The 22,670-nt window shown below is 34.7% G+C and overlaps 1 protein-coding gene across 2 annotated transcripts in view; it reads right to left on the bottom strand.

Annotated features, from left to right (window-relative positions):
* Positions 1 to 22,670, bottom strand: part of LOC136035278 (uncharacterized) — a 270,968-nt gene that overhangs the window by 192,543 nt on the left and 55,755 nt on the right. Inside the window, exon 1 of one of the 2 annotated variants that reach the window (XM_065716961.1) lies at positions 6,022 to 6,040. The exons of the other annotated variant lie outside the window; for it this stretch is intronic. The gene's annotated coding sequence lies outside the window, so the exon portion shown is untranslated. Of the gene's footprint in view, positions 1 to 6,021; positions 6,041 to 22,670 lie in introns of those variants that run through there. 2 annotated transcript variants of the gene reach the window in all.

The raw sequence follows: 22,670 nt of genomic DNA, 5'->3' as shown, positions 1-22,670 counted from the left end.
CCTCAATGTGAAAGATGAATATAAGCTAAAAGCCAACTGTTTCTTAAAACTCCCCTATATGTCTCACAATTGGTATCGGCCTATTTTTGGTTTCAGTATGTACCTTACTACTGAAGTTGTCGGCCCCTTTAAACTTTCAAACTGGTATATCTCATGAAGGAATTTTTGCCAAAACATGAATGGTATATTCTTTGGTCAGCTCATCAAGAGCTATCGACTGCCGTCGAAAAAAAGATCTATCTGTCTTAGTTCAAGAGCTAACTTTTTTACCGTAGGCCAAGTTCCTAACGTTATCACTTAGAAAGGAGCAAAGGATAAACTCAAATTTCTTTAGCAATTAGAGACCTTTTAAAGTGTAAGAAGCGTATTTGATACCATTTCTGTATCGGCCTATTTTTGGTTTCAGTGTGTACCTTACTATCGGAGTTGTCGACCCCTTCAAACTTTCAAACTGGTATATCTCATGAAGGAATTTTTCTACCAAAAAATGGATGACATATACTTTGATCAGATCATCAAGAGCTATCGACTGCCGTCGAAAAAAGATCTATCTGTCTTTGTTCAAAAGTTGACTTTTTTGCCGTAGGCCAAGTTTCAAACGTCATTACTTAGAAAGTAGCAAAGGATAAACTCTAATTTCTTTAACAATGAGAGAACTTTTCAAGTCTTAGAGGTACATCTGATACCATTTCTCTACCGCAATCCCAAGTGCGAAAAATCGAATGATAAACTTAGCTGAAATCACGAACAGAAATGGGTAGAAACAATAGATGGCAGCACTTTCGGTCCCCACTGTTTTATTTTCGTAATTTTGTCTATTTATCACTCAAAGTAGATACATTGGCTGTGAGGTCGGGTAACTTTCGCATATATCTAATACTTATAAATTTTAGTCCATCTTCAATTTGAATTTGGTACCTGCCTGCTTGCCCGCTAGAACGGAGCTTTCCATTTCAAAGCAGAAACATGGTTTGATGAAACGAAAGATTGACTGCATAACTTCAGATAGTTCTCTCTCCCATAGGCTATAAAACTCCGAATCTCTTCTCACACTATGGGCTCTGGCTCAAGGACAAGCAAAAACCATCCTTTATGGCCCCAGGCAAGAGCTCTACGAAGCTTTCCAAAATGCAAAGTCATATTCATCAATCCGGCCTAAAGTCCACACTTTCCGTAAAAAACTGCAAAGGTTAGAACCTTACCACTTTCTAGCAATAAGCTGAAATCGGGGTGCTAGGAAAAAAAAACACTCGACAAAACCAAAGTGTTGCTCTCGCAACACAAATATTGGGAGCTACAGTGGTGACAGTGGCTTACTATGGTTCTGAAGCGTGGGAGCTCCAAAAAAAGAGAAGGATTTGCTAGATGTTCTCCAGAGAAATTGACTACTCATTGTTTTAGGTACTCGACTGACTGACAGCATCGCAAACAGTAAGCTTTACGAAAAATGTAGTTCTATCCCGCTTACTAGGGCTAAAATAAGATAAAGGATGAGGTGACTAGGACCAGAGGCGAACCCAGGGAGAGGGAATACCGAGGATACTCCCCCCTCCAAAAAATAAATTCATAAAGTTTGTCCTGTAGGGTCGACTTTTTTTTATCTTCACTAGTACGAGAGGATAATGTACGCCGTAAATATTATTTTAACGAGGATAAAAAATAAATTATTTATTTATTTTATAAATCAAAATAAAACGAAACTGTCGTAAAAGCTAACCAAGTTCATTATGGGTTTTAATCCAATTGATGTAGAGTAATGTGTGCAGAACAAAAGGTAATGTGTGAATATCTCTATACGAGAATTTTGTTTTATGAAAACAAATTGGGAACAATGCAAGGCTGCCACCAAGTAAGCCACATGATGTTATGACCTTCGGCTCCTAAGATTGCTGAGCTTCATTTAAGTTGATGTATGCTTTTTCAGCCTTTACATAGAAATCTGCGCCCCTGTTTGTTAATTAGTCGTCTATCATTTCAAAACGAAAATCAACAAATATAGACTTTTTCAAAAATAAACAGTCGGTTGTTAGCAGACCTCAGTAGATCGGTAAAAACCTTAGTTGAAATGGAAAGCAGCTTAAAATACCTAAGGGGCAAAGTTATTATAAAGTCTCATATATAAAATACGTGAAATATTTCCTCGTGCAGTTTATGCTCACTGTGCAAGTCAGTCCTTAAACTTAGTCCTTTTTCATTTATACAACATGCCTGTTATGAGAAATTGTCTTGGAACTTTGAAAGAAGTAATCAATTTCTTTAGAATTTCTCCGAAACGCTCTGCAATTTTCAAACAAACTGTTCAAGAAAGTAATCCTATCACATTGACAAAAGAATAAGATTGAACATAATTTGTAAGACAGATGGATGGAACACTTAAAAGTAATCATCGTGTTTAAAGAGGTCTTGATTGTTATCAATAAGGCTATGAGGGATATTCAAGAATATTCTGATTCAGCTTCTGAATCTTCAAGCAAAGCTTATTCTTTGCTATCTGCTTCTGAGGGATGCAGTTTATCTACAGCTATGGTTACTGTCAGTAAGTTTTTAGTTTGTTACATAATTTATCAACATCTTTACAATCAGAAACTACAAATATCGTACATTTTGTCAATTACACTAATGAACTTAAGAGTAAAGTTAGAGACATGAGAGAGAGAGAGAGAGAGAGAGAGAGAGAGGAGTGAAGCTACTTTTCATCCTCTCTTTACTGAAGGGACTGAACTAGGTCAAATGCTGAAATCAGTATTAGAATGCCCAGTTGAACTCCTAAACAAACTTACAGGGATAATTATGCAGCAGCGTAAAAGGATCCCGAAACGTATTAGTGACTTTCCGTGTTTATCCCATTTATTGACTACTCTCTGTAGCAGCTGTATTAATAAATCTTTAGACACAGAAAGTTGCTAGAGTCACTACAATGCCTACTTCCTCAGCACTGATTTCGATTGACGAAGAAAAAAACCAAGGATATATCAGATACTCTGACTAATTTTTTGTATCTTGAAGAAGACAGCTATAGAGGTAGCTTGCAAGCTGAGTTAGCTGTGTCGAGGAGAATCTGGACACCGTTCGGAAACGTAGCACCGAAATTATTCATTTTGCTTAAAAAAAAAGCGATAAGAACTTTTCCCCACTCTAAATCAATTTTGAAGATTGGGGAAACGATTCTCGTCACTACAACTACATGCGAGCATTCTTTTCCTACTCTGAGAAGAGTGAAATCTAATATCAGGAGTGCCTCGGGTTAGGAGCAGCCAAATGAGTTGGCCTTATTATCTTTACACAGGGATATTCCAGTTAATGCAGAAGACGGTTTGGGTAAAATAGCCTACGAAAAAAGTAGCTTGATTTTATTTTGTAATTACATATTTACAGTGTTGTCTCAATAAAGAATGCATCTTATATTGTAAGAACTTTGCTTTTCCTTTAAACCAGTACTACCGACCTTTATTCAATTTATCCACCCCCTCCTAAATTTATCACTGGCTTTCACCCTTGACTAGGACACCTTCTGCGGATGGAGGATGACAGATTGCCAATGATCGTCGTTGTCGGCCAACCGTATAGGGCCAAACAAAATCGGATCGTCCCAAAGGGGTTGGGAGGAGGTCCTAAGGAAAGCTTTAAGAGTAATTCGATCTTAAGGGGAGGTTGTAAAGATAGATGCTTGAATTGATAGGGATGAAAGAAAGCGTACGCAGCTGTATTGGCTTCAAGCAGCTTGGTGTTGCAGTGGGTTATTAGTAGTAGTAGTATTAGCAAATGAAGGTTAAATTACATGACATTTGAGCTGAATCATATTGAGTCGAAAAGAGTCTGAGTTAAATGGGGGTTGTGTTGAACGAAGGTTGATTTAAATGTGGATTGAGTGAAACTAGGGTTCAGTTGCACGGGAATGAATAAATACAATCAAAAGTTAACTATCAAATGTAGCCACCGTTACGTACAATCCAATCCGTTTTAAGACTTGGATGCTCATTATATGCTGGTTTACCGTTCCAAATCAATTGGCTATCTTAGATTTTAAACCTAATAGCATTTTGACCCTCGGGTCAAAGTCTTTGCATTGCACAAATGATAGCAAAAAGAGCTCATTCTTGGGCCACGATTTTTATCTTCTTAAAAATGAGTAAAATACTATGTTCGTATCCCTATAGGTTTGGACTTAAAAGCTCTCCTATAGGCTTTTCGGATATGCTGAATGTCATGGTGTAATTTTTGTTGATTGAATTCCTTTTAGGTGTTTTCTTTTTTTCTGAAGCTACACAAATTTTCACAATACTGCAACTTTTACGGTATATTTCAGCCCTGCAAATCTTAAACCTTTTGAATCATCATCATGGGTGTCCATTGCGCGAGGAGCATGGATGAAATTGCCCACTCTTCTCTAAATTTAGAAAAGAGCATTTATTTGCTATTTTATTAAAACGAAATTAAAAATTATCCCTCCCTTAAGTTTTCAAAAACAGCTATTTTCCATTTTTTTTTAAATCGAAAGTCATCCTTGGCTTATCCCCTCCTGACCTGTAATCACCATGAAAAGCAATTTCCTTTGAGTTTCACAGTTTCATATTAACGTTTTCCTTTGTTGGTGTCAGTGACTACTGGAACATGCCACTCTTTACTTACAGTTCGTTAGCAAGAAACAATTAACCACTAACTTCAGGATAGGCGTTTCCGGAGTAAGAAACATCTTAATCGATAAGCACGCTGATGCAAGACTATTTTACATAATCTAACTTATTTTGAAGTATTCAAAAGCTAAACTATCAAAAATTAAGTGAACCGAAAAAAGTAGTGGTATAAACAGCCTTTTACAAACCTCACTATTACAAATTCTCTGGCTAAGCAATAAAATGGGCAATGATCTTCACAGTCTGATTTTAGAGCTTAATATTATAAAAATGACAACAGGGATAGTTTCACCAACTTTCTCTTCTGTTTGGAAAGCACCATAGACTTTTTGGCTGCACGAATTAGAAGGAATGCTTATTAAATACCATACATTTTACAGATGACAGGAAAAAAGGAAAAATTGTTTCGGGTTTTACCTTTTTCTAACAGTTAGTTTTTGTAAAAGGTGGATTTTCTCTGATATTTTCATACACTAAAAATGACTTTCATATCACCTTTTCTCTACTGATTCATAGGAAGAAAAAATGATACACAATTTTTTGGAAAGTATGTATAGTTTTAAATATCTTAAGAAGCAAACAAGGAGTAAGATTAATCTGGGTGCTCGGCTGACTGACCATATTTCAAACAGCACGCTGTAAGAAAAGTGGGGTTTAATCCAGCTGTCTAGGGCATATCAGTTGTATTAGTTCATATCAGTTATGCTCAGGACCCCAGGAAAATTGTGTACCTTATTTGCAAAATTTACTTCATATTCCACCCTTGCATAGCTGATTAACGCTGCGTTGACAAAGGCGATGCAGAGGCAATCTAACTGCCTATATGCAATTAGCTCACACATCCAAAGCCTGAAATCAGTGGCATTTCAATGTTTTCTTATGAGAGTTTTTTGGGCCTTTGAATGACTGCACGAAAAAGCAGGTTTTTTTCAACTGAAAGTAAGGATGAAAAATAAAATTTAAACGACTAGAAAGTATTACGAATTGGGGAGGATATCCCCTCCACAATAGCTCGCACTTCACGACAACGTTATTTAGAATGTTCAAAGAGCTATCTTATTGTAATTTAACGAACCTTGCTTTTTGTGATTTTAAAATATAGATTTCACTAGCAGAAGTATACGATACCTCGGAGTCCTCCTTGACTCTAATCTATCATGGAAGCCTCATGTATCTAATCTGCGGATGAAATTAGAGAGAGATATAGGGATAATGTTAAGACTCAGGTCATCCTTTCCCTTGGAAGTAGTGAGATCTATTTATTATGCACTTATTCATTCTCATTTAATGTTTTCATCACTTGTTTACCTTAACACATTTAGCTCTCATATTGCGCCACTTCGGAGACAACAGAACAAAGCTTTCTGGGTTCTTAAGAGTTACTTACCCACCCCTAAATTATATCCAGCGAAGTCACGAGCAGATTCCCTGTATTGCTTCCTTAATATCCTTCCTTTAAAATATTTTGTGACTCTTGAATCTATCCTGTTCAAACTGAAGTATGACCGTGGTTGACTTCCCTCGTTATTTCGTTCCTCGAACTTTTTCCCACTTAAAAGTATTGAACACGGACATCTAACAAGAAATTTTAATATATTGTATCAGCCAAGAATAATGAATGAAAGATCGAAATTTTCGCTTCGAAACTCGATAATTCGGTATCGGAATTTTTATACATCTAAATTGGATACTTTAAATCAATTCAAACAACTAAAAGAAAATTTAAATTTATGTTGATATATTGAAATTTGTTTGTGATAAGTGAGTTGTTGTTAGTTAATGCAAATTACCTTTGGGATGTTAAGTTTGTTTCTATTTTATCTTGTTTTTTGATAATACTGGACCTGTGCATTCTCCAGGGTTCTTGGTATCTTTTATTTCATTTTTTTATTTATTTATTTTTTTTATATTTATTTGGTTGGAAGTGTCAACGGGATGTGTAGTTGGCCGGACAATGGTTGGAGAATATGTTTATTTACACGTGTATGAATTGCATTTAATAAAATTTGGAGGATGTATTTATTTAAAGAAGTTTTTTCCATCCCGTGCATTACGAATTTGTCTTCTCAGCCGGGCTCTGGACCTTTTGTTGTTTGTTTTATTATTAAAAAGAGCCTGGACCTTAGCCTCAAACTCCAAGCAAATTCCAAAATTGCTAGATCAGGGTAAGGAGTAAAATCTTGGATATACTTCTTGTCTGCAGTCTGGTGGCTACTCAGGAGTGAAATAGTTCCGTCCTGCCATCTATATACTCAACATTGACAATGACTTTCAAGAATTGCTTTAACACAGCAGAGACGAATAACTGCCTATGCTATAGTGACCTAGGACAAAGGAGAATGTATGATTATCAGAATTCAGTGAAATCAGAAAATATACAATATCTATAATTTATCAGGTCGTCTTTTGTTGGCTCTGAGCTCAGTATGTAACACAAAAACTCTATCACAGTTTTTCTATTTATCGCTTGATTTTAACAAGATGGTTCACTAAGCATGGGAATACAGAGGAAAAAAGAAAGGCAGTAACGCGGAAGCTTTCTTTATTTTCTTTTTTTTTATTAGATATAAATATGAATGGGTATAAATTTTTAAAACACACGCATAAACTGGCAAATTATAAGAAAACAATGGAACAAATAAAAATAAATATTCACATTTAGGGTCAGCAGCTCTGAACCCATTTCCCGCCTACATATTTGAACATGCCTCAACTGACAGGTTTCCTTATTGTTTGTCGATATTCTCCAAGTGCAAGAGATGGTTAATACAAAACCCAGCCTGGCTAAACTCATCGTATCAAAACTTTCTGCCAAAGTAAAATTCAATCCGCTAAAAATTCAGCCCTCGCAAAACTAAACGCAAATGAAATCGGTCAAATTGAGGTTCAATCTCGACTAAAATTAATGGGGCAAAACTTGAACCAAGATGTTTTTATCCCGTAGATAAGGTGGCCATTGGTTCTAACTTTTGCTTTTTTTTAGTGTGATTCGCAGAATAGTATTTTTTTAAAAAAAAGAAAATAGTTTAAAAGATCACTGAAGTTGTATGTTGCTCTTTTTATTTATAATTCTGTAAGCTTATTTTGATCGACTGGAGGTATTTCACAGAAGAAAGTTTTGGCTAGTTTTTTTTCAGTCCAAATACTGCATAGTATCTCTTGTGTGCATACACATGTATACATACATACATACATACATATATCTATATCTGTATATACATATATATATATATATATATATATATATATATATATATATATATATATATATATATATATATATATATATATATATATATATATATCTATATATATAAAAATAAGTTGTCTGTCTGTGTGTCTGTCTGTGGATCAGGTGACGTCATGTTTCTGTGTTGACTGACGTCATGAAATTAGTTGTCGTCATTTTTGCTTTGACGGTGACGTCATTAAAGATATTTAAGACATATGTTCACGTAGAAATCTATTAATGTTTAAGTTTACAATGACTGATGAACTTACCATGGCAAAAGCCGATGAAGATGCTCAAAGAGTCTATGCCAAAAAACTTGCTGCTGATAGAGAAAGTCAGAAAAGAAAGCGCGCCGAGGAATCAAAAGAACAGCAAGGAAACAGGCTTGAGGCTGATAGAGAAAGAAAGAACAGAAAGCGTGCCGAGGAATCAAAAGAACAGCAAGGAAACAGGCTTGAGGCTGATAGAGAAAGAAAGAACAGAAAGCGTGCCGAGGAATCAAAAGAACAGCAAGGAAACAGGCTTGAGGCTGATAGAGAAAAAAAGAACAGAAAGCGTGCCGAGGAACTACCAGAGCAACGCGGAAGCAGACTTGGTGCTAAAAGAGAAAGTGAAAAAAGAAGGCGTGCCGAGGAATTACAAGAACAGCAAGAAATCAGGCTTGCTGCTGATAGAGAAAGTAAGAAAAGAAAGTGTGCCGAGGAATCACAAGAACAGCAAGAAATCAGGCTTGCTGCTGATAGAGAAAGTAAGAAAAGAAAGCGTGCCGAGGAATCAGAGCAACCTGAAAGTTATCGCCTGGCATTCAGGTACAACCCAGTCGATGATTATAGCTTGAGTAGATGTGTTCAAATCGGGACAATGTCTAAAATTTGTCCCTATTGCAAGGCCTTGAAATTCAATGGTGAAACAATGGGAATGTGTTGCGCCTCAGGAAAAGTTAAACTTCCTCTATTGGCTGCACCACCAGAGCCATTGAAGACGAATGAATGCTTGCCTGAAAAATTCTAATTTATGGGCACACGTAAAAATATTAAAATTAACTACAAATATGCGTGTCCGATTGCAAAACGATGACTCTGGTCAAACATTTTCAGATCAATTGCTGACAATTGGAAACGGAAAGCTCCCAGTAGACTCAATTTCAGGACGTATACAACTACCTGCTGATTTCTGTAATTTAGTGACGTCCAAAAATGAATTGATTGAAAAAGTATTTCCGAATATTCTAAAAAATTATAAAAATAACTAGCTGTTGGGGTGGCGCTTCGCGCCACCCCAACACCTAGTTGGTGGGGGCGCTTCGCGCCCCCCCCAAGCCCCCCCGCGCGCGTAAGTCGTTACGCGCCATAATAGTTACGCGCCATTGTAGTTGTGTCCCTATGTCCCACCTGTGAATATAGATATATATATATATATATGGTTTTAACTACGTAAAACTTGCGAATATACAACATTCTTTGCTGTCCCATTGTCTTTGCATATAAATAGATTGTCAGGTTATCCCCCTGTTTCCCCCGGTGTCCCCGTTGTAGTTGTGTCCCTGTGTCCCGGTCGTCATTTATATTCCCTGTGTCCCGGGTCCCGGTCATCATTTGTATCCCGGTGTCCCGGTCTGTATATACATTCGTTTTTTAGTTTTGTTTTTCTCCTTTATTTTTTTCCTTTTTTTTTCTTTTTTAGCTTATTTAGATTTTTAGATTTTTTAGTTTTTTTTATTAGTTTTTAGTTTTTATTTCTTTTTAGTTTTTTTGTCCCGGTCGTCATTTATATCCCCCTGTTTCCCCCGGTGTCCCCGTTGTAGTTGTGTCCCTGTGTCCCGGTCGTTATTTATATTCCCTGTGTCCCGGTCGTCATTTGTATCCCGGTGTACCGGTCTGTATATACATTCGTTTTTTAGTTTTGTTTTTCTCCTTTATTTTTTTCCTTTTTTTTTCTTTTTTAGTTTATTTAGATTTTTAGATTTTTTAGTTTTTTTATTAGTTTTTAGTTTTTTTTTCTTTTTAGTTTTTTTGTAGTTTTTACCTTCTTTTTAGTTTTGTTAATTTTTTTTTTTACTTGTGTCCTGGTCGTCATTTATACTCCCTGTGTCCCGGTGCTTTGTTGATTGCTAATCGAACATTCCTTTTGTCCTGGTCGCTTTCTCTTTGAGTGTCGTCATTTATTTTTTTCTTTTTTAGTTCTTTTAGTTTTTACCTTTTTTAGTTTTTTTTTAGTTTTTAGTTTTTTTAGTTTTTTACCTTTTTTTAGTTTTTTTAGTTTTTTAGCTTTTTTATTTTTTTTATTAGTTTTTAGTTTTTTTGTAGTTTTTGCCTTTTTTTTTAGTTTTTTGTCCTGGTCGCTTTCTCTTTGAGTGTCGTCATTTATTAGTTTTTTCCTTTTTTTTTTTAGTTTTTTATTGGTTTTTACCTTTATTTTAGCTTATTTTTCAGTTTTTTCCTTTTTTTTAGTTTTTTTTTATTTTTTATTTTTTTTAGTTTTTTACCTTTTTTTAGTTTTTTTAGTTTTTTAGCTTTTTTACTTTTTTTATTAGTTTTTAGTTTTTTTTGTAGTTTTTGCCTTTTTTTAGTTTTTTCAGTTTTTTTTTTTAGTTTTTTATTGGTTTTTACCTTTATAGTTTTTTTAGTTTTTTAGCTTTTTTATTTTTTTTATTAGTTTTTAGTTTTTTTTGTAGTTTTTGCCTTTTTTTAGTTTTTTCAGTTTTGACGTCACCTAATCCAGTTTTTTCAGGTGACGTCACCTGACACATCCATCCACACATCCATCCATCCATCCATCCACAGACAACTTATTTTTATATATATAGATAAATGGCTAAGTGAAAGAGCGATTCTTGCACCCAAAAATATAGACGTCCACGAAATCAACAATATTGTTTTGACCAAGATTCGAGACCAGGCAGTCCTTTACAAGTCAGTTGACACAGTTTTGGAACCAAATGAAGCGGTTAATTATCCATCTGAATTTTTAAATTCCATAGATCGTTCAGGGTTTCCACCACACGTGCTACAACTAAAAATAGGCGTACCAATAATACTTTTAAGAAATATCAACCCACCAAAGCTTTGCAATGGCACGCGACTTGCCGTAAAAAAAAACAATGGAAAACCTAATAGAGGCCACAATCTTGACAGGGCCTTATGAGGGTGAGGCTGTTCTTATTCCTCGCATTCCCATGATTCCAACGGATCTGCTTTTTCAATTTAAAAGATTGCAATTCCCAATTCGATTAGTATTTGCAATCACCATTAACAAAGCTCAAGGTCAATCATTAGAAAAATGTGGTATAGATCTTAATACTGATTGTTTTTCCCATGGACAATTGTACGTTGCATGTTCGAGGGTCGGTAAACCTGACAATGTATTTATATGCAGCGACAATTGGACAGCGAAGAATGTTGTATATTCGCAAGTTTTACGCAGTTAATTTGTATTGTATCTATCTATCTATCTATCTATATAAAAACGAGTTGTGTGGATGCATGTTTGTTTGTTTGTAAAAAGAGCGTTTGCATATGACGTCATTATTAGTACATACGGCTTTGTATATGCACAGACAATGGGAAAGCCAAGAATGTTGTTTATTCGCAATTTTTATGTAGTTTGAAACACATATATAAATCTATCTATATTCACAGGTGGGACACAGGGACACAACTACAATGGCGCATAACTAATATGGCGTGTAACGACTTACGCGCGCAGGGGGGCTTGGGGGGGCGCGAAGCGCCCCACCAACTAGGTGTTGGGGTGGCGCGAAGCGCCACCCCAACAGCTAGTATATATATAAAAATAAGTTGTCTGTGGATGTGTCTGTCCGGTGACGTCATGTTTGCGTGCTGACTGACGTCATGAAGTTAGTTGTCGTCATTTTTGTTATGACGGTGACGTCATTAAAGATATTTAAGACATGCGTTCACGTAGAAATCTATTAATGTTTAACTTTAAAATGACTGATGAACTTACAATGGCAACAGCCGAGGAAGATGCTCAAAGAGTCTATGCCAAAAAACTTGCTGCTGATAGAGGAATCAAAAGAACAGCAAGGAAACAGGCTTGTGGCTGATAGAGAAAGTAAGAAAAGAAAGCGTGCCAAGGAATCAGAGCAACCTGAAAGTTATCGCCTGGCATTCAGGTACAGCCCAGTCGATGATTATAGCTTGAGTAGATGTGTTCAAATCGGGACTATGTCTAAAATTTGTCCCTATTGCAAGGCCTTGAAATTCAATGGCGAAACAATGGGAATGTGTTGCGCCTCAGGAAAAGTTAAACTTCCTCTATCTGGCTGCACCACCAGAGCCATTGAAGACTTTCCTTACTGGAACTACGTCAGAATCTAAGTGTTTTTTTGTCACAAATCAGAAAATTTAACTCATGTTTCCAAATGACGTCGTTTGGAGCCCAAATCCAAAATCCAGATCAATTTATGTCTACTTTCAAAGTAAAAGGGCAAATTTATCATAGAGCAGGGTCCCTTCTACCATTCTCAGGCGAGAATCATAAATTTTTACAATTGTACTTCATCAGCGATAGAAATTCTGAATTGAATGCACGTTGCGAAATTTCTCCCAACGTTGAAAGGACAATCGTTTCCCAATTGCAACATCTTTTCCACGAAAATAATAATTTAGTGCGTCTGTTCAAAACAGCCATCGATTTGATGCCTACTGATACGCATAAAATTGTTATTTCCGCTGACAAAACGCCTCCTGGCCAACATGTGTGTAGATACAATGCTCCAACTATCGACGAAGTGGCAATCGTTATGGTCGGTGATCAGTTTTTACCTCGAGATATTATTCTTCATAAGCGAAACGCTCAGTTGTTAAGAATTGCTGAAACTCATCGATGCTACGATGCCCTACAATATCCTATCATTTTTTGGGATGGAGCCGACGGCTATCACTTTAATATTAAATTGATGAATCCAGCCACTAACAAAGAAATGAATAAGAAATGCAGTGCAATGCATTATTATTCCTATAGACTAATGATTCGGCAGGATGAAGAAAATTATATTTTAAAATGCCGTGAATTGTTTCACCAATTCGTCGTTGATATGTATGCTAAAATTGAATCAGAACTTTTGCTATATATCCACCTGAATCAGACCAAGCTCCGCTCTGAACAATACATTCATTTGCGAGATGCAGTTATAAATGACGGTAATACCACAAACGTTGGAAGATTAACAATTTTACCTTCGTCATATGCTGGCAGTCCCCGTCATATTTATGAATATGCTCAAGATGCTATTGCGTATGTTCGTCTCTATGGTCGTCCAGATTTATTTATTACATTTACATGTAATCAATCTTGGGACGAGATACTGCAGCTTTTACTTCAAGGACAATCGGTGGTTCATAGACATTACATTACGGCCTGTATCTTCCGGCAAAAATTGAAATCACTGATAAACTACATAGTAAAACTTGAAGTGTTTGGGTCAGTGCGATGCTGGATGTACTCAGTGGAATGGCAAAAACGAGGTTTGCCACACCCACATATACTAATCTGGCTACATAAAAAAATTACTTCGAACGAAATTGATGATTTGATTTCCGCTGAAATACCTGGTGAAAATGTCGATAAGGGGTTACATGATATTATTGTATTAAATATGATACATGGACCTTGCGGTGCACTGAACGAAAATTCACCATGCATGGCCAAAGGAAGGTGCACAAAGCAATATCCTCGACTTTTAGTATCGAATACAATTACTGGCAATGATGGTTACCCACAATATAGAAGAAGATCTACTAAAGATAGCGGTAAAACAGCAATAATAAAGAAGCGTAACGGTACCACAATCGAAGTAGATAAGCAGTGGGTTGTTCCGTATTCCCCATTATTATCAAAAACATTTAATGCACACATAAACGTTGAATACTGTAACCCCGTAAAGGCAATCAAATACATATGTAAATACGTCAACAAAGGCAGTGACATGGCAGTTTTTGGCTTGCAGCCCGAAATCAAAGATATCGACGAAATCGTAAAATATCAGGCTGGAAGATACATAAGCAGTAATGAAGCTGTTTGGCGAATTCTTTCATTTCCGATACATGAACGTAGTCCAGCTGTTGTTCACTTAGCGGTACATTTACAGAATGGTCAACGTGTTTATTTCTCGGAAACCAACGTGCAACAAAAAGCCCTGAATCCACCGGATACAAAGTTAACCGTTTTCTTTTCGCTTTGCAAAAATGATTCTTTTGTAAAAAAACTGCTGTGTACTGAAGTGCCTTCGTATTACACGTGGAATACCAAAAATAAAGTATTTGAACGTCGAAAACAGGGTAAGTCAGTCGACGGCCAACCTACCATCTTCAAAGATACCACGATAGGAAGACTCTACACCTTTCACCCCAATCAACATGAATGCTTCTTTCTACGCCTGCTTTTGGTGAATGTACCCGGTCCGACATCCTTTGAGTATTTGAGAGCTCTGAATTTATTGGAGAATGACCAACACTGGGATAACTGCATCAATGACGCGTGCGAAACGTCAGCCCCAAGTCAAATTCGTGCATTGTTTGGCATCATTTTAACAACTTGCTCTCCATCAGCTCCTACAGAGTTATGGGAAAAATATAAGTCAAAAATGTCCGAAGATATACTCCATCGAAAACAGTTAGAGACGTCAGATATGACTTTTGATTTTACATCAGAAATTTATAACTACACTTTAGTTATTATAGAAGATTTGTGCTTACGTATGGCAAGCAAACCTCTTCAGGATTTGGGAATGCCTTCACCTAACCGTATCGCATTTGTTTCGACATGTGTAGAATTGGATCGTGAACAAAGTTACAGTACGAGTGATCTATTGTCGTATGTACAAAATAACATTTCCAAGTTAACGTCGGAACAAAAAGACATTTATGATACGATAATGCATTGTGTCGATAACAACGTTGGAGAAATTTTCTTTTTCGATGCGCCAGGAGGTACTGGTAAAACGTTTGTGATAAAACTGATTCTGGCATCAATTTGATCAAAAAATGATATAGCGTTGGCAATTGCGTCGTCCGGAATAGCCGCAACATTGCTGCCTGGTGGAAGAACTGCTCATTCCGCTTTGAAATTGCCTCTGAACTTGCATTCTACAGAAACTCCCACGTGCAATATTTCCAAATCATCTGGGATGGGTAAAGTATTCCAGCAATGCAAACTTATTATTTGGGATGAGTGCACAATGGCACACAAAGAATCGCTCGAGGCTCTGGATCCTGCAGACCAAATGAATGCTTGCCTGAAAAATTCTAATTTATGGGCACACGTAAAAACATTAAAATTAACTACAAATATGCGTGTCCGATTGCAAAACGATGACTCTGGTCAAACATTTTCAGATCAATTGCTGGCAATTGGAAACGGAAAGCTCCCAGTAGACTCAATTTCAGTACGTATATAACTACCTGCTGATTTCTGTAATTTAGTGACGTCCAAAAATGAATTGATTGAAAAAGTATTTCCGAATATTCTAAAATATTATAAAAATAATAAATGGCTAAGTGAAAGAGCGATTCTCGCACCCAGAAATATAGACTTCCACGACATCAACAATATTGTTTTGACTAAGATTCGAGACCAGGCAGTCCTTTACAAGTCAGTCGACACAGTTTTGGAACCAAATGAAGCGGTTAATTATCCATCTGAATTTTTAAATTCCGTGGATCTTTCAGGGTTTCCACCACACGTGCTACAACTAAAAATAGGCGTACCAATAATACTTTTAAGAAATATCAACCCACCAAAGCTTTGCAATGGCACGCGACTTGCCGCAAAAAAAACAATGGAAAACCTAATAGAGGCCACAATCTTGACAGGGCCTTTTGAGGGTGAGGCTGTTCTTATTCCTCGCTTTCCCATGATTCCAACGGATCTGCCTTTTCAATTTAAAAGATTGCAATTCCCAATTCGATTAGCATTTGCAATCACCATTAACAAAGCTCAAGGTCAATCATTAGAAAAATGTGGTATAGAAACTGATTGTTTTTGTGAAAAACTGATTGTTTTTCCCATGGACAATTGTACGTTGCATGTTCGAGGGTCGGTAAACCTAACAATCTATTTATATGCAGCGACAATTGGACAGCGAAGAATGTTGTATATTCGTAAGTTTTACGCAGTTAATTTGTATTGTATCTATCTATCTATCTATCTACATAAAAACGAGTTGTGTGTATGCACGTTTGTTTGTTTGTAAAAAGAGCGTTTGCATATGACGTCATTATTAGTACATACGGCTCTGTATATGCACAGACAATGGGAAAGCCAAGAATGTTGTATATTCGCAATTTTTACGTAGTTTGAAACACATATATAAATCTATCTATATTAACAGATGGGACACAGGGACAAAACTACAATGGCGCGTAACTAATATGGCGCGTAACGACTTACGCGCCCGGGGGGGCTTGGTGGGGCGCGAAGCGCCCCACCAACTAGGTGTTTGTGGTATATATATATACCCCAACACAGTATATATACAGCTAGTATATATATACAGCTACCCCAACAGCTAGTATATATATATATATATATATATATATATATATATATAAAAATATATCATGGCGCGTAACTAATATGGCGCGAAAAAAGCTAAACAAAGGAAAAACTTAAAAGGAAAAAAAAAAAATAAAAATAAAAAAGATAAAAACTAAAGGAAAAAAAAGCTAAAAAACTAAAAAAGCTGCAAAACTAAAAAAAAGAAAATCTAAAAAAGAAACTATATCTATATATATAAAAATAAGTTGTATTAATGCATGTTTGTTTGTTTGTGGGTTTGCAAATGACGTCATTATAAGTATATAAGGCTTTGTATATGGCGTCATTATTAGATGACGCTACAGACCGGGACAACGGGACACAAATGAAGACCGGGACACAGGGAACATAAATGACGACCAGGACACTCGAAGAGAAATTACAGACCGGGACACAAATGACGACCGGGACACCGGAACACAGAGAATATAAATGACGACCGGGACACTCAAAGAGAAATTACAGACTGGGACACCGGGACACAAATGACGACCGGGACAAAGGGAATATAAACGACGAGCAGGACACAGGGATACAACTGCAACGGGGACGCCGGGGGGCACAGGGGGATATATAAATGACGACAGGGACACAGGGAATGTTCGATTAGCAATCACCATCAACAAAGCTCAAGGGCAATCATTAGAATAATGAGGTATAGATATGAACACGGATTGTTTTTCCCATGGACAATTATATATATATATATATCTATATTCACAGGTGGGACACAGGGACACAACTACAATGGTGCGTAACTAATCTGGCGCATAACGACTTATGCGTACGGGGGGGGGGGGCTTGGGGGGTCGAAGTGCCCCCACAACTAGGTGTTGGGGTGGCGCGAAGCTCCACCCCAACAGCTAGTATATATATATATATATATATATATATATATATATATATATATATATATATATATATATATATATATATATATATATATACTAGCTGTTGGGGTGGCGCTTCGTGCCACCCCAACACCTAGTTGGTGGGGGCGCTTCGCGCCCCCCCAACCCCCCCGCGCGCGTAAGTCATTACGCGCCATATTAGTTACGCGCCATTGTAGTTGTGTCCCTATGTCCCACCTGTGAATATAGATATATATATATATATATATGTTTTTAACTACGTAAAACTTGCGAATATACAACATTCTTTGCTGTCCCATTGTCTGTGCATATAAATAGATTGTTTACCGACTCTTGAAAATGCAACATATAATGGTCCATGGGAAAACAATCCGTATTCAGATCTATACCTCATGATTCTAATGATTGCCCTTGAGCTTTGTTGATGGTGATTGCTAATCTACCATTCCCTGTGTCGCCATCGTCATTTATATATCCCCTTATGCCCCCCGGCATCCCCTTTGTAGTTTTGTCCCTGTGTCCCGGTCGTCATTTGTGTCCCGGTGTCCCAGTCTGTGATTTCTCTTTGAGTGTCCCGGGCGTCATTTATATTCCATGTGTCCCGGTGTCTCGGTCGTCATTTATATCCCCCTGTGCCCCCCGGCGTCCCCGTTGTAGTTGTGTCCCTGTGTCCCGGTCGTCATTTATATTCCCTGTGTCCCGGTCGTCATTTGTATCCCGGTGTCCCGGTCTGTATATACATTCGTTTTTTAGTTTTGTTTTTCTCCTTTATTTTTTTCCTTTTTTATTTGTGTCCCGATGTCCCGGTCTGTAATTTCGTCAGTTGAAAACTTATGATGAAATAAATTTTTAATTTTTTCCCTTTTTTTGTTTTTAGTTTTTTTTATTGGTTTTTACCTTTTTTTAGGTTTTTTAGTTTTTTTTCTTTTTTCTTTTTAGTTTTTTTTTAAGTTTTTATCTTTTTAGTTTTTTTATTTTTAAAAAAACGAAAAAAACCTAAAAAAAACCTAAAGGTTTTTACCTTTTTTAGTTTTTTTTAGTTTTTTAGTTTTTTAGCTTTTTTTATTTTTTTTTTATTAGTTTTTAGTTTATTTTATGGTTTTTTCCTTTTTTTAGTTTTTTTTTAGTTTTTTATCTTTTTTTAGTTTTTTTTTAGTTTTTAAGCTTTTTTAGATTTTTTTATTTTGTTTTCTTTTTTTTTTGTAGTTTTTACCTTCTTTAGATTTTTGCTTCTTTTATTTTTTTAGCTTTTTTAGTTTTTTTTCGTTTTTTCTTTTTAGTTTTTTTGTAGTTTTTATCTTTTTTATTTTTTTGTATTTTTATTCATATTTTTTTAGTTTTCTTTTTCTCTTTTATTTTTCAGTCTTTTCCTTTTTTTAGTTTTTTTCTTTTTTAGTTTTTAGTTTTTTTTTAGTTTTTTACCTTTTTTTAGTTTTTTTAGTTTTTTTAGTTTTTTAGATTTTTTAGTTTTTTTATTAGTTTTTAGTTTTTTTTGTAGTTTTTGCCTTTTTTTAGTTTTTTCAGTTTTTTTAGTTTTTAGTTTTTTACCTTTTTTTTAGTTTTTTTTTAGTTTTTTAGCTTTTTTAGTTTTTTTTTTCTTTTTAGTTTTTTTTGTAGTTTTTACCTTTTTTAGTTTTTTTTCTTATTTTGTATTAGTGTGAAATAATTCAGACGTCATATGCGGACAAACATGACGTCACCTGATCCACAGATCCACAGATCCACACACAGACAACTTATTTTTATATATATAGATATAGATACAGTTTCATTTCAGTTTTCTTTTTTAGTTTTTTTATTTTCTTATTTTTTTCTTTTTTAGTTTTTCTTTTTTAAGTTTCTTCTTTTTATTGATAATAAACCTCAAATTTTGGGTATCTGTTTTAAGGTTTTCGAATTACCTTAATCTTTTGTCAAAATATATTGAAATATTTGTGCAATTCCCAGTTTTTTTTGTTTTTTCTTTTTTTTTAGTTTTTTAGCTTTTTTAGTTTTTTTAGTTTTTTATCTTTTTTATTTTTTTACGTTTTTTCATTTAGGTTTTTTCTTTTTTTTATTTTTTCAATTTTTAATTTTTTTTTAGTTTTTTCTTTTTAGTTTTTTTTTTTAGTTTTTTACCATTTTTCTTTTTTCGAATTACTTTAATCTATTGTCAAAATATTTCAAAATATTTATGCAATTTCCAGTTTTTACATTCTAGTTTGTTTTCTTTTATATATATAGAAGATATAATCTGGCGTAACGGACAGACAACTTATTTTTATATATATAGATATATATATAAATATATATATATATATATATATATATATATATATATATATATATATATATATATATATATGTATATATATATATATATATATATATATATATATATATATATATATATATATATATATATATATATATATATATATATATATATATATATATATATATCTATATATATAAAAATAAGTTGTCTGTGGATGGATGGATGGATGGATGTGTCAGGTGACGTCACCTGAAAAAACTGGATCAGGTGACGTCAAAACTGAAAAAACTAAAAAAAGGCAAAAACTACAAAAAAAACTAAAAACTAATAAAAAAAATAAAAAAGCTAAAAAACTAAAAAAACTATAAAGGTAAAAACCAATAAAAAACTAAAAAAAAAACTGAAAAAACTAAAAAAAGGCAAAAACTACAAAAAAAACTAAAAACTAATAAAAAAAGTAAAAAAGCTAAAAAACTAAAAAAACTAAAAAAAGGTAAAAAACTAAAAAAAATAAAAAAAACTAAAAAAAAGGAAAAAACTGAAAAATAAGCTAAAATAAAGGTAAAAACCAATAAAAAACTAAAAAAAAAAGGAAAAAACTAATAAATGACGACACTCAAAGAGAAAAAAAAGGCAAAAACTACAAAAAAAACTAAAAACTAATAAAAAAAATAAAAAAGCTAAAAAACTAAAAAAACTAAAAAAAGGCAAAAACTACAAAAAAAACTAAAAACTAATAAAAAAGCTAAAAAACTAAAAAAACTAAAAAAAAGGCAAAAACTACAAAAAAACTAAAAACTAATAAAAAAAATAAAAAAGCTAAAAAACTAAAAAAAACTAAAAAAACTAAAAAAAGGTAAAAAACTAAAAAAACTAAAAACTAAAAAAAACTAAAAAAGGTAAAAACTAAAAGAACTAAAAAAGAAAAAAATAAATGACGACACTCAAAGAGAAAGCGACCAGGACAAAAGGAATGTTCGATTAGCAATCAACAAAGCACCGGGACACAGGGAGTATAAATGACGACCCGGGGGAAACAGGGGGATATAAATGACGACCGGGACAAAAAAACTAAAAAGAAAAAAAAACTAAAAACTAATAAAAAAACTAAAAAATCTAAAAATCTAAATAAGCTAAAAAAGAAAAAAAAAGGAAAAAAATAAAGGAGAAAAACAAAACTAAAAAACGAATGTATATACAGACCGGGACACCGGGATACAAATGACGACCGGGACCCGGGACACAGGGAATATAAATGACGACCGGGACACAGGGACACAACTCCGGTACACCGGGATACAAATGACGACCGGGACACAGGGAATATAAATGACGACCGGGACACAGGGACACAACTACAACGGGGACACCGGGGGAAACAGGGGGATATAAATGACGACCGGGACAAAAAAACTAAAAAGAAAAAAAAACTAAAAACTAATAAAAAAACTAAAAAATCTAAAAATCTAAATAAGCTAAAAAAGAAAAAAAAAGGAAAAAAATAAAGGAGAAAAACAAAACTAAAAAACGAATGTATATACAGACCGGGACACCGGGATACAAATGACGACCGGGACCCGGGACACAGGGAATATAAATGACGACCGGGACACAGGGACACAACTACAACGGGGACACCGGGGGAAACAGGGGGATGTAAATGACGACCGGGACACCGGGACAGGGAATGGTCGATTAGCAATCACCATCAACAAAGCTCAAGGGCAATCATTAGAATCATGAGGTATAGATCTGAATACAGATTGTTTTCCCATGGACCATTATATGTTGCATGTTCAAGAGTCGGTAAACCTGACAATCTATTTATATGCAAAGACAATGGGACAGCAAAGAATGTTGTATATTCGCAAGTTTTACGTAGTTAAAACCATATATATATATCTATCTATATTCACAGGTGGGACATAGGGACACAACTACAATGGCGCGTAACTATTATGGCGCGTAACGACTTACGCGCGCGGGGGGGCTTGGGGGGGGCGCGAAGCGCCCCCACCAACTAGGTGTTGGGGTGGCGCGAAGCGCCACCCCAACAGCTAGTATATATATATATATATATATATATATATATATATATATATATATATATATATATATATATATATATATATATATATATATAATTTTCAGCACGCCAGGCCGCTAAAAAATAAAAAATGATGTATGACACATAAGCAGCAACTACTGCAGACTCTTCTATATAAATTTTATCTGTTAGAGTTAAATCCTAGATGCCTCTAGGAACAAATAAGCTTCATGCCCATTTTAGATTATAAGTGCCACTGTTGAAATGTCTGAATTAAAAAGGTTATGAAAAGACTTTCCTAATACCCAAAATGTATGGGTAACTAATTTTAAAGAAAATTTGCGCTTGTATAGAAAAACATTGCCAACGCTACCTAGCGTATCTTGACATTTTTCAAGTTTTATATTTGTTTTATTTTAAGAGATTTGAATCAGACACTTATTTTACTGTACTTTGGTAAACATTATGGGAAAAAGAAAAAAAAAATAATGCTACAAAACAGAATGTATTCCAGAAGAAAGTTAGGCATGTAAGAGAACAGATCAGTAGCTCATATAACAGGATTAAGTAGCCTTTTTTGCAAGTAGACATCAGAAAAGAAATAATGCAAATAGAAATTTGCAAATCAAAATTAGGCCAACTAGTTGAAGCATTTCAGTGAACACTAAAAGGACCATGAAATTTTCTTATATATCTAGCTAATAGGATCAACTGTTGACGAAAGTTGCAAATTTGAGATTTTGGAAGACGATGCATTTTATTCCCATGAACAAAATGCTTGAATATATATATATATATATATATATATATATATATATATATATATATATATATATATATATATATATATATATATATATATATATATATATATATATATATATATATACTGTTTTTTTCCTTCGGCATTTTCCTTGATTATATTATTTTGTTGGCACTGAAGAAGAGAGGCGGTTGTTCTCTCAAAATATTCGCTTTGTGTGTTTATTTAGTATTTCGGCTCCTTACGATGGCTACCGATGGTCACCTGAACGATGGCTACCGATTTGGCAGATGATTGGGGTGACAA

Source organism: Artemia franciscana, chromosome 14, assembly GCF_032884065.1.
Source record: "Artemia franciscana chromosome 14, ASM3288406v1, whole genome shotgun sequence".
Taxonomy (NCBI): Eukaryota; Metazoa; Arthropoda; class Branchiopoda; order Anostraca; family Artemiidae; genus Artemia; species Artemia franciscana.
Note: the sequence above shows the minus strand (reverse complement) of the source record. Positions and strands in the feature narration are given on the sequence as shown.